At 46.4% G+C, this 13,157-nt stretch overlaps 1 protein-coding gene and 1 long non-coding RNA gene across 7 annotated transcripts in view; one reads left to right on the top strand and one right to left on the bottom strand.

Moving 5' to 3' along the window:
* PITPNM2 (phosphatidylinositol transfer protein membrane associated 2) overlaps window positions 1-13,157 on the top strand; it is a 206,628-nt gene that overhangs the window by 51,878 nt on the left and 141,593 nt on the right. The gene's annotated exons all lie outside the window — the stretch shown is intronic.
* Window positions 8,676-10,897, bottom strand: LOC140499349 (uncharacterized). The gene is made up of 2 exons (XR_011965404.1): window positions 10,761-10,897; window positions 8,676-9,814 (listed from the first exon to the last, which is right to left on the bottom strand). It is a non-coding gene; the product is annotated as an uncharacterized lncRNA (long non-coding RNA).

Below are 13,157 nucleotides of genomic sequence, written 5' to 3'. Positions count from 1 at the left end.
GGACTGGATTGGGAGTCAAGAGCTGGATTTGAATTCTCCCTCTGCTGAGTGACCGGAGACAAGTCTTCTACCTCTCTGGACCTTAGTCAGTCTACATTTACTGAGCACCTTCTATGTGCTAGATACTATGTTAAGTGCTGGGAAGAGCAGGAAAGGAAAAACAAACAAACAAAAAACCAATCCATGTTCTGGAGGAGCTCCCAGTCTAATGGGGAGACAATATGCAAACAATTTGTGTACAAAAAGCTATCTACAGAATAAATAGGAAATAATCAGCAGAGTGAAAGTGCCAAAATCAAGAGAGATTGGGAAAGGCTTCTTGTAGAAGCCTCAGTTTCCCCATCTGTTAAAAAAAGAAAACAAGGAGGCTAGACTGGGTCTTCTCCTTTGCAGCTAAGGGAACTATGAGAAACTCAGCTATGCCATCTCAGAGTGGGAAGGGGTCACACCAGCCACAGCATCCCTAAGTGGTCATCCCGCCTCTGGGACAGATAGCCACCCCCTCCTCCCTCATGCCACTCTGGGGGCACCTTTACGAACATTCCTTCTGTGCCTGGCGCTATGCCAGGACACCCGTAGGTCAAACTTATTTTCCCGGTAAGGGCTATAGATCCAACAGGTAGTCCACAGATTCACCTCCATAAGTGTCTACTAGATGCTTACTCTGCACCAGACCTGATAGTACAAAGATAAACACAAAATTGTCCCTGCCCTCAAAGGGGTTATATTCTGGGTGTATAATGGGGGAGGTTCCCATATAAATGTATGTATGTAGTCACATGTAAGTGTATACAGTTTAATAGAAGATAATTCTGAGGGGACACACTAGCAATTGGGGAGACCAGGTTCTTTCTGGCTCTTCAACTCCTGGATTTTCAGAAGTGTTTGTAAGTCTGTAAAATGCTCTTTTCTAAGAAATGGAAAATGCCCCCAGACAGCCGCCTGAGTGCCTAGCTTTGCCTTCATCTGAATTGGCAGATTGTCACCCAAATTCCCCTGATGTCTGTTTCCTGGGGTGGGTGGGCTAGCCAGGCTAATTAAGTGTGTCTGGACTTTACAGCCGGTCTGCAAAATTCTGATAGATTTACAAGTTTGGCAATGGAGGAGGAGATGAGGTTGGGTTTTTTTTTGGTCTTTTTTTTTTTTTAAGCTAGTGATATTTTGCAGTGAATGGAAAATCTAATCTGACATTTGAAAGGTCAGATCCTCAAGTGTAGATCTGTGCTTTGTAATCTTTCCTGTCAGTTGAATGTGATACAAGTAGAACAGAGCTTGCTTGCAGTGGGATTTTGTTTTGAGTCAGGGGAGAGAGTGCAGATATACAAGATCAGAGTCCAGAGAATGTTTGATTCTAGACAAGAGTAGTTGGTGTTCTTAGGACACCTTTGGGATGGATGGATGGGTGGGTGGATAGATGGATAATTGGGTGGATGTACAGATAGATGGATGAATAGATAGGTGGATAGTGGGTGGATGGGTGGGTGGATGAGTGGATAGAAGGGTGGATGAATGGGTAGATGAGGGGATGGGTGGGGATGGGTGGATAGATGGATGAATGGATAGGTGAGTGAGTGAATGGATGGTTGGGTGGGTGGATGGATGAATGGGTGGATAGGAGGATAGATGGATAATTGAGTAGATGGGCAGATAGATGGATGAATAGATGGATGGGTGGATAGCTTTATCATGGCTGGTCTTGCCTTTTCAAAGGAGATAAATATCTTTTTAACAGAAAACTCGAAATGTTTTGTGTGGCCCCATACCTTCCAAAGAACTACCCCTACCCCCAACCCCACCTCCTGGCCCAACAGGCCTTGGGAAGTGTAATTCTGTACACCAGGTATGCTATCTAAAACATCTTAGAATCCTGCCTTAGATGTAAAGGAGCTACGAGCCACTAATCTCTGATAAGTTCTGACCAGAGTCTGGTAGTAGGAAGGCTTGTTCTAGGAAGGGGAGTTAAGTATGGCTTAACTACCACGAAGGTTGTTTTGGGGGATTTGAACTAATTTTTTCTTTTCTTTTCAAGAAACAAACAAAAGTATGTGGGAGCTGTCAGAAGGCTTGTGAGATCCAGAGGCTTTGGGGGTTAAGTGGAGGGAGAGGGTTGTAAAAAAGCCAGTTTGATAAGGTCCATCCCAGAAAGCTGCCTTGGAGGAAAGGTTTTGCTTTTTAGACTGTTACATAATGATGTTTCCCTCAGTGCCAGGGCTAAGGAACCAGCCTTAAATCAGCTGATCAAACCAGCACTGCCCTGGTACCAGGTTGTTCTAATGCCAAGGCATTTATTAAACACTTAGTATTTGCCTGACACAGGGCTAAGTACTAAAGATATAAAGAAAAAGCAAAAATGTCTCTGTCCTCAAGGGACTTATATTCTCAATGGGTGTGATTAACTTGTATGCAAATAGATGTAAGGCTTCAGGGGAAAGAATGCAGACTTTTCAGGTTGAGGATCTGGGTGCAGATCTCCCCTCTGCCACTTAGAATCTGTGTAACTGAGCAAGTGCCTTAATTTTCCTGGAGCCACAGTTTCCTTATCTGCAAAATGTGGGGATTGGTTGGAATGGCTGAGCTCTGAGTTTCATTTCAGCACGAACCCTCTGCTCCTAAGTGTGTCCTGAGGTAACTTACCCACCCCTGTGGCCTGGCATTCCTGAGGGAAACTTGTCTTTGACCTTTATGTGTACTAGTCTGTCTGGACCTGTCTAGCCCATGCATCACTGCTTGTGCCTTCCCTCCAGAGGCTGGCACAGAGGACACCCTTTTTCTGCACCCTTCCCTGTTGACAATAGGAACACCAGTTTGGAACCAGAAGGGACCTTCGAGATCTCTTAATTCAACCCCATTATTTTACTGAGTAGAAAGGGAATTGCCCAAGGTCACACAGACAAGTTGAAGCGTTAGGATTTGAACTCTGAGGACAAATTCATTAGTCGTCTTCTTATCATGCTTTCTGTCTAGGTGCCGGATCTCAGGACCCCTGAGGGCAAACTTCTAAGACCCAAGAGACAAAGTGCTCTCACTAGAGCTTGGTTCATCCAGTCCAGCTATTTTATCTCTAATAATAGCTAGCAAGGTTTGCAAAGTGCTTTACAAATATTAGTATTATTTCATCTGATCCTCACAACAACCCTGGGATGTTATCATTAGCCCCATTTTACAGATGAGGAAACTGAGGCAGACAACATTTATATTACAGCCAGTAAGTGTCTCAGGCTGACTTTGAACTGAGAGCTTTCTGACACCAGCTCTCTTATTTACTGCTCCACCTAGCTTCCAGCTTAAATATATGTTCTTTTTTTTTTTTTAAACAGCATTGAATAACAAAACCCACCATTATGCTAAAGAACAGCTGAGCAAAACCAAGCCGTCCTGCCTAACTGTGTGCCCCTTAATCCCTACCTGTAGTCCACCACCTTTCTGCCCAAAGGCAGGAGGCATGCTCACTCTCAGTCCTCTGAATTTCTCTGCGAGTTCTTAAGTCTTTCTGCATTGTTCTTTTTTTAATCATTGTGATCATCCCGTAAAATGTGAGGGATTTTTCCCCTTATTCTGATTCCTTTTTTCAGTACCAGCTTATACAAATCATTCCCAAGTTTACCTGAGAAGTCTTTGCATTTGCTGTTTTTAGTACAATAATATCCCATTCCACTTCCCATAGAAAGTTTGTTTCACCATTCCCTAGATGGGTGGGCATCTGCCATCACAAAAAAAAGGGGAAGTAACAAGTAGTCCTGGTTGATATATGGCAGGTAGAACACTAGAACCCAAGCCACTTTTCCATACCAAACACTAAGAGTCTATGATAAACAAAGCACTAGACTGGTGATTTCTTTGGCATAGGGAACTCCCTGGCAAGAAAATTCCTTCTACCAGTTCAGGTCAGCAACTTCTCTGCAACATATAACCTTAGAAAGCCACTGCCTGAGAAGTTAAGCGACCTGCCCAGGGGCACACAACCTGTTTGTACCACACTGAACCTTCTGGGCCAGACTCCTTGCTGCCTCTCTGCAGTGGATTGTTACTCATTATTTAGTTGTTTTCCGCTCTGTCCAACTTTTACTGACCCCATTTGGGGTTTTCTTGATAAAGATACTGGAGAGGTTTGTCATTTCCTTCTCTAGTTCACTTTACAGATGAGGAAATTAAGGCAAACAGAGTTGTGACTTGCCCAGGATCCCATAGCTAGTGTCTGAAACTGCGTTTGAATCTAGGTCTTCTTGAATCTAGGCCCAGGGCTCTATCCACTGCATCACGCAGCTGCTCGTATAGTGGACTAGGTACTTGTAATATAAAGAAAGACAAGAATAAGGAGTGAGTATGACTAATGGATAGAGTCCTAAACTTGGGACTTAAGTCACTGGACCTCTATGAGCTTCTGTTTCCTCATCTGCAAAACGGAGATAATACCACTAGCACATACCTAAGGTAGCAGTTGTGAAGCTCAAATGAGATAATTAGTAGGTCTGCATGTCATTCCTCACTGTAAGTCATCACTTCCTTATCTTCTCTATTTTGACTAAAGACACCATTGGCCTTCTGGTCAACCAAGTTCACACTCTCATCATTGTCTAGTCTTACTTTTCCCTTATTCCCCACACTCCATCAAGTACTGTTGGTTCTTCCTTATGTCTCCCTTTCTCTACTTCCCCCTACCTCCTCCCCTCTGGGTTTGCTGGAACCTAGGAAGGGAAGAGGGTCTAAAAACAGTGGGGAGAAAGAAGAAAGAGTTAAGTGAAAGGGGATTGGAGAATGTTTAGTCTAAGAGAAGAAAGCTAGGGTGGGGTATGGTACAATTGCTGGGTTCAGCTCTTTGAAGGATCAGTTTTATGGGAAAACCAGAGCTTAGACATCTGCTTATTCCCCAATGACAAAGTTAGAAATGATGGGCGGAAGCTGCTAAGAGAGAAATTTAGGTTTGATGTCAAGAAAACTTCCTGATAAAAGGAACATATCCCAGAATGGGATGGGCTGCCTGGTGGGGTGGGGAGCGGGGGAACTGCCTGTGCAAAGGCTCATTGAAATGTGCCAGGAATGTTATAATGGGATACTTATTCAGGTTTGCCCAGATGGCTTCTGGGGCCATTGATTTAGAGGTACAGGGAACCTTAGAGATCATTTAGTCCAGTCTCTTCCTTTTATAGATAAGGAAACTGAGGCACAGAGAGGTGAGGTGGCTTGCTTGAGATCCCACAGATGGCCGAGCTAAGATTTGATTCTGATGTGTGCCATCCCATCTTTCTTTTTACTCAGAAATTATTTTATTTTGAGGGGAGAAAGAGAAAGAGGAAAAGAGGCACATCAGGTAAGTATATAGACCAGGGCCACCTCTATCCTGTGACTGAGCTGCTGACCAAGAATTTGTCATAAATTGGGGTGTTAATGATGTGCTTTGGATACTGTCGCAGGCCTATGGACAGGAGCTGGTTCCAGATCACAGGAGGAGGGGTGGGTGGAGAGAGAACAAGTATTTCTTAAGCACCTTTGGTGACTGTTATCTCATTTGATGGAAAGAGGAGTTGACAGGGTCATGTGCATTGTTATCTTGCATGTTATGAGGGGGAAGAGGACCATTTCTGGTTTCTGTACCTGAGCACTACTGGCTAATCATCCCTCTTTAGAGACATGTTTCAAGCACAAAAGCCCCTGCTCTCAGCAAACAGCTAGGCGGGGTTGTCTGCCAACAGCTGGGAGAGGACACCTAACAACTGTTATTTCTGGCCCCTTGTTTAGAATCTCCTGATAAGCTGTTGACAGGGAAAGCCACCCCTCGGCAACGTTGGTTGGAGAGGGTGTGGGTGTTTTCTTTACCACCATCTCCCACCCACCTGTGCCGGGGCTCTCCGGACAAGGCCACGTCACTCTAGCTGGGGTCATGCGGACTAAATGGCTTCCAGTAGACTGTTCTTTTCTTTCCACCAAGTCAAGCCATCAGAAGCGTTTATGATGCAGCCAGGCAGAAAGCTGGTAGAAAGAAAGCAGGTAGAATGGGATCTCAGTGAATCAGTAAGAGAAAGAGAGGGAATCCAGAAAGGGTTCATGTAAAAGGAGGTGTTTGAGCTGACCTTTGAATAAAACCAAGGATCTGAAGAGGCTGAAGTTAATAGGAACACAGAATGGAAGAAAGTCCATCCATTCCTTCCTCAGTTTTATGTCCTAGACACTGGAGACTCAGAGAGGAAAATGAAAACCGTTCCTACTTTCAAGGCATGGGGACATCATGGTGGTGCAGTGGATGGAACTCCAAGCTTGCAGGCAGGAAAACCAGAATTAGTAACTGTGTGACCTTGGGCAAGTCATTTTACCTCTATCTACCTCTGTTTCCTCATCTCTAAAATGGGGATAATAATAGAACCTACCTCTCAAGGTCATTGTGAGGACAATATAAAGGGCTTGGCACACTGTATATGCTTAATGAATTTTTTTAAATTCAAAATTATTAGGGTTTAAATTCTACTATAGGTATACAATGCATTCATCTTATAGATGAATATAAGCAAGAACTATACCCAAAGCAAATACAAAGTAATTTTTTGGAGAGAGGACAAGGGCTGGTTCATTGCCAGGACCATAGTAGGCACTTCATAAATGCTTGTTGAATTAGATTGAGAGAAGAGATGAAGACAGAGATCTCTGGAAAAATTTGAGGAGAAAGAAAACATTTTCTTTTTTCTTGGCAAAGTCGTTGGGGTTGAGGGACTTGCTCATGGTCACACAGCAAGTTAGTGCCAAATGTCTAAGGTTAGATTTGAACTCAGCTCCTCCTGACTCTGGGACCAGTGCTCTATCCACAGTGCCACCTGGCTACCCAAGAAAGCATTTTCAATGGAGGGCAATAGGGATAGTTTTCTAGAGGAAGGGGAGTACCTGAGTTTGGATCTTGAAGGCAGAGAATGATTTCTGGAGGCAGAAATAGGGAAAGTACATTCCATACCTCCTGGGGTAGGGGTGGGATGAGGGTGTAAGCTTGAGAAAAGCCCCTCCCGGAAGATGGCCTTTTGCAAAATGCTTGGGGCCAACAAAATGCCAGATAGATGCCCACGTGCTGGCAAGTGTCACTGGCACTTTGTGAGTTCCAGGCCTGCTCGTAACACCCTGCTTCTAATCACACTCCCAGAACCAACACCTCTGAGTGTTTGCCCTGCTTCACCTCACCTGCTCCCACGCTGGCCACAGCCCTCCCCTTCCTCTCCCGAGTCCCATAATATCCACCTTTGGCTATGTGTTTATGGTGATTACATGTGAATTGGTCCTGCCTCCTCTATTAGCTTGTTAAAGGCCTTGATCCCAGGATCCCCAGCAGTTTTAATAAGCACCCCCAAAGTTCTTGGCAGGAACCCAGTATGGCTCAATAAATACTTGTTGTCCAGCTGATTCTGTGCGTGAAGACAGGTTTGTCTGTGAGGGAGGAAGGTTAGAGAATGCCAAAGCATGGGGGAAGTGGCGTGAGTTGCATCTTTATGTGTGCACTGCAGCCCCTCCCCATGGTAAAACCTGAGACCCCAAAGTACCTCTCTGCTGGGCAACCTAGGCCTAAGTACGAGCTCTGACCCTTGCTGGCTACGGGCAGTCCCTTTCTAAGATTCATTGTCCTCAGCTGGAAAATAGGTAGGTGTGGAATATGTGTTTGTTGGAATCCCTCCCAGCTCTGAGATCCTATGATGCCGGGATTGGTGGACATGCTGCTTGTTAGGAACTCACTTTATAATCTATAAAGCTCTGTGAGCTGTCTTTACTCCTGAAAAAGAAAAAGCATGAAAGACAACTGAGATTCATGTAAAGATATGGGCTGCTTTTGGGGAGCCTGGCTCTGGAATCCCTTTTTACTCCTTCCTCTTATGTCTCCTTTTTCTTTTCTTTCTACTTTTCTCTCTCTCCTTCCTTCCTCTCTCTCCCTTTCTCTCTCTCTCCTCTTCCCCTTCTCTCTCTCTCTCCTCTTCCCCTTCTCTCTCTCTCCTTCCTCTCCCTCTTCTCTCTCTCTCTCCCTTTCTCTCCATCCACTCTCTCCCTTCTTCTCTCTCCCTCTCCCTCCCTCTCTCCTTCTCCCTCATCTCCTTTTTTCTTTCCCTCCCCTCCTCTTTTCTCCTTTTCTCCCTTCTCTCTCCCTTCCTCCTCTCTCGGTCTTCTTGTTCTCTCTTTCCTCTCCTTTTCTCTGTCTCCCAGAGTACTTGGATGGAGTCCCAAGGTTGGACTTCCAATCTCGACTCTCATATATCCATAGGGTGCTATTCCTACTATTAAAAATGAAGGACTTGGATCAGATGACCTCCAAGGTCCCTTCCTGTTTGAATGCAGCCATCTCAGCAGCTCCTGTCTTTTCTCCTTCCATCACTCTTTAAATTGGCTCTCAGAAGTAAATCATTAATCTGTGTCAGAAAGGAAACTGTTGACATTTGTCTTTTTGTAAACCTAGCTCCTGTAAGAGATGAACCTAGTAGACCTTGCTCTTGTGGCTCCCATGTTGCAGGGAAGTGAGGGTGAGGAGAGCCAGGAGCAATACAGCTCGCCATTCTTGAAAACCAAATGATGAGCAACCATCCCCTCCTTTGTCCTCAACAGATTGGTAAAACCCCACTGACCAGGATGGAAGGGGGGTGAGTGGAAGGTCAGGGAAAGATAGATTATAAGCTCCTCCTCAGAGTTTAGCAAAGTACCCAGCACACAGTAGCTGCTTAATATGAATTGGAATTGGCTTTTAAAGGATGGTTTGGGATTTACCAGGTAAAGAGTGGGAAAGAGAACATTCCAGGCTTAGGGTACCGTGTGACCAAAAGCACAGAGATGGTAGTCAGGGTGACTTGGGGGAGCACACTTAGCCAGTTTTGTCCAGTTTTGCTGGAGCATAGAATGTGTAGAGGAAGATCGATCAAGGGTGGGGAAGGGCCTTGAATGCCAGGCAAGTGAATTTGAACTTGACTCAGGCATTAAGGATAAGAATTCCAGGATTTCAAGCTGGAAAGAACCATAGAGATCATTTTACAAATGAGGAAACTGAAACTCAGAGAGGGTTAGTACCTTTCCCGAAATCTCCCAGGATTTGGTAGAGTGAGAGTTCAAACCCCAATTCTCTGACTCCGGAGCTTGTGGGTTTTCTGCTGGACCAGCTGAGGCCTAGAGAGGAGTGACTTGCCAGAGTCTCAGAGATCGCTGGTATCAACAGAGCCAGGATCTGAACCACTCTCACCCCCGCAGGTCCCAGATTCCAAATCAAGCATTCTTTCCACTCCGCCACATGCTTCCTTGACACGAAGGAGTCTCGAGCTCTTTTCCCCTTGCCTCCCAAATGGGAGAGCTGGAATAATGCTTTAAATAAAGAGTGGAATGCAATCTTTCAGCCTCCCAAAACTCACCAGTTATTACCCAGTTGCTGTCAGGCAACCCTGCCGCCTGCCCAAGATGCTGACGACAACGATAGTGGCCCCGCTGGCTGCCAGGTTTGATGAAAGGAACCCAACACTGTCCCAGCCTGGCCCCCTTCCCCAAGGCCCCTGGCAGTGGGCCATGGGTGCCAACCAGGCTACCAGATCCCCTTTGTGCCACAGATAGGAAGCTCTCTCCACTCCTGCTTGGGCGGCTTTGGAGTTTATGGTTTAATAAGCAGGCTGTCTTCTCCCATGACGGCCCCTTGGCGGAGCTTCCCCACTACCAGCCTCGGAGCTCAGCAATTGGAGATGAGCTTAGAGCTTTTCCTCCACCTCCCAGTTTCATTTCTTTCTTGGCACATAGTCTTCCCAGGATTTTCCATCCCTGGATTACTTCACAGGATCGATATGCTGATAACTACTTGGTTTGATGGGGATCTATGTTGTCTCTGTGGGAAGGAGGTAAGAGGAAGGATTATACCCACAGTGTTTACATTGGGGGGGAGGATGGTCAGGGAGCTCCTTGGGTAAACTTTGGAGTGAGTTGTGGAACCTGGTGCCTCAGTCTCCACATCTCTGTAATAAGGAGTGAAGGATAGTAAGGAGAAGCATGGGACTTAGAAAAAGCAGGCAGGTTGACAAGAATCAATCAGTCCATCAGGCAGCCAGCAAACCTGCTATGTGCCTGGCACAATGCTAGGCACTGGGAATGCAAAAACCAAAAATCCAACAATCCCTGTCCCCAAGAAGCTTAGACAGACAGATGTTTACAGAATCTGCACGTTGGAAGTGACCCGAAAGATGTCCACCGTTGAAAACATCTTGCACCCCTTTCAGCTGCCCTGAGAAGTGGGCCTCTGGCCTTTGCTTGAAGCCCCTCCAGTGGGAGAAGTCAGGCAACCATAAAAGAATCTCAGAGACCATCTAGTCCAATTCCTTTGTCTTACAGATGAGGAAACTAAGACCCAGAGACGTCAAACATGTTAGAGCAACCTAGAGGTAGACCTAGAAAGGTCCTGAGACTGACCAGTCCATTGCCCCCATCTTAAGGATGAAGAGTCAATCAAGTATTGATTAGGTACCTACTAAATGAATACTGCATCTCCCCTTAAGGAACCCTGTAGGGAATCCACATCTCCCAGTGCATCCCATCTCCACTCTGTATAGCTCAGCCTTGTTGGGAAGTCTGTCCTCCCTTCAATGTCCCCTACATGACCCCTTTTCCAACTTCTAACTCCTCCCAGTTCTCCATCTCCCTTCCTCCCCTCTCCTCTTCCAGGGCCAAGCTGAGCATTTCTGATCTCTCTTTCTTGAGACCAACTTCCTAATAAAGACCTCCACTGAGCATCTCCCCAAGTCTCCTCCAGGGGATAAAACCTGAGCTTCTCCACTTACCAGGTCCTCCAACCTCCAAGATGCTGTGCTCTCTTCATCCCCTCGCCCCACAGTCGTCCACACTTCCATCTGCTTGTCTGTCCTGTTGTGGAATATTGTGAAGTGTCTGTTTCCTGCTGGAGATTCCTGAGCTGGCCCCAGCTGCTTCCTATCTCCCTCCCTGACAGTTAGTTAGACCACTTGGCCCCGGGGCCACCAGCTGGGCTTGTTGTTTTTACAACACTCCCTTCAGCCTTACTCAAAGGCCATTTGTGGCTTGACCATTTTTGGGGGTGTCTTTGAGTCCTGTCTGAAAACACTTTCTCACCCACCCAATCCAGACAGCAATGTGCCTTTGACCTCTGCTTGATGAGCTTTTGCTATGTGACTGCTCATTTGGCTAAAGGAGGAAATTGTTTAACTTATACAGCGGCAGAGGCCATGGTATTCTGAATCTTAGGCCACAGCAAGATGGGAAAAGAAAAGCTGCATGCCTCTGTTGTTGGGGGGAATTAGTCACCAGACAAAGGAAGCAAATTTCCACAGGTCACACAACAAAGTGGGGTACCATGGGCAAGTCTAGGTCTGTGGCACCCAGGCAGCTCTGGTGGCAAGCATTTATGAAGTGCTTACTGTGTGCCAAGTGCTGTGGTCTCTGCTGGGCCTGCTGAGGCAGCCCTTGTCCTCAGAGAGCTTCTAGACTCTAAGCATGAGGGAAGGGGAGAGGGGGGCACACCATGTGTGTTACAGGTATAGACAAATGACGTGCAATGTACCATTTGAGGATTAGTTGGGGGTCATCAGAGAAGACTTGGCATGACATGAGAACAGTTTTCGAGTCTTTGGAGGGTAGCCTTGAAGAGGAAGAATTAGCCTTGATTGACTTAGCCCCAGGAGGTAGACCTCGGAATAAAATGGGGCAGGTGTGGAGGACCAGACTAGAGCCGCCCCAGGGTGGGATGCTCTGGGGGTCCTCTGGACACAGCCTCCGTGGGCCCTTCTGGCTCCAAGGTTCTGTGAGTCAGCGTCCACACTGAGGGAATTTCTGAGGTAGGAGACATAGGACAGGGGCTCTTAATCCCTTTTGTGGTCTGGACTCCTCTGGCAGTCTCGTCAAGCCCAAGGACCCTTTCCCCAAAGAATGTTTTTAAATGCATGAAATCAAATGCACAGGATTATCCAGGAAACCAATTATATTCAAGCACAGTGAACAAAATATTAAAGAAAACCGGCTCAGCGATCCCTGGATCCTCAGATCCCCAGGCTGTCTGGGGAGCTCCACTGGCCTTCCCAAAGCCCTGGAATTCAAACCTGAACAATCTTCCTGATGTCCCTTGAGCTCGAAAAGAGATGATTTCAGCAAGATGTGATAGATGATTGACATCTTCAAATATGATTATTCAGATAAGTTGAAGAGCTGTCTTGAGGAAGACAGAGTAAGCTCATTCTGCTTGGCCCCAGAGGCAAGCAGTGGAGTGGAAGGGAGGCAGATATTACCTCAAAATGGCTCCCCCCCCCAAAAACGAACAGGATGTCTTAAGGGGAGGGGAGTTCTCTCGCCAGCCCTGGAAGTCACCCTGCAGCCTCCTGTCCAGGCAGGGCATCATGCATGGTGGGGAGGGGCAGAGGGGATTGGCCTGATGTAACTTTGGGGTTGTCAGAACCTAATTCACCCAAACTCCTCCTTAGCATCTTCTGCTCCCCGGGGTATGAACATTAAGAGGTTTTTCCTGGCCCTGTGAAAATAGGGCAAGAAGGAAAACTGCCATAAACAGTGTTTTCATCATTATAATAGCCATGCCAGACATTTATGTAGCATTTCAATATTTGCAAATCATTTTCCATGCATTCTGTCCTGGGAGCCTCACAGCCACCCAGGGAAGCAGATGTGGTAGTTTTACAGGTGGGGAAACTGAGGCTCAGAGATGTTAGTCAGTATGCATTTATTAAGCACCTACCATGTTGTTCAGTTGTTTCAGTCACAGTTGACTCTTTCTGACCCCATGTGGAGTTTTCTTGGCAGAGATGCTGGAGCAGTTTGCCATTTCCTTCTCCAGCTCATTTCACAGATGAGGAAACTGAGACAAACAGGGTTAAGTGACCCGCCCAGGGTCACACAGCTAGTAAATGCCTGAGGCTGGATTTGAACTCAGATCTTCCTGACTCTAGGCCCAGCACTTTATCAACTGTCCCCAAGCACCTACTCTGGCACTGCGTTAAACACTGGGGAGACAAAGATAAAAGTAGGATGGCCCCTGCCCTCAGGGGGCTCACAATTTAGTGGGAAAGACATCAGGGAAACAACTCTATGCAAACAAAAAATAGTTGGGATAAATTGGGGATAATCTCAGAGGGGAGGCACTGAGATCGAAGAGGCCTTGGAAGACATTTTTGCAAAAAATGAGGCTTCAGCTGAAA

This window comes from Notamacropus eugenii, chromosome 4, assembly GCF_028372415.1.
Source record: "Notamacropus eugenii isolate mMacEug1 chromosome 4, mMacEug1.pri_v2, whole genome shotgun sequence".
NCBI classification, from domain to species: Eukaryota; Metazoa; Chordata; class Mammalia; order Diprotodontia; family Macropodidae; genus Notamacropus; species Notamacropus eugenii.
This window is presented reverse-complemented; position numbering and strand designations above follow the sequence as displayed.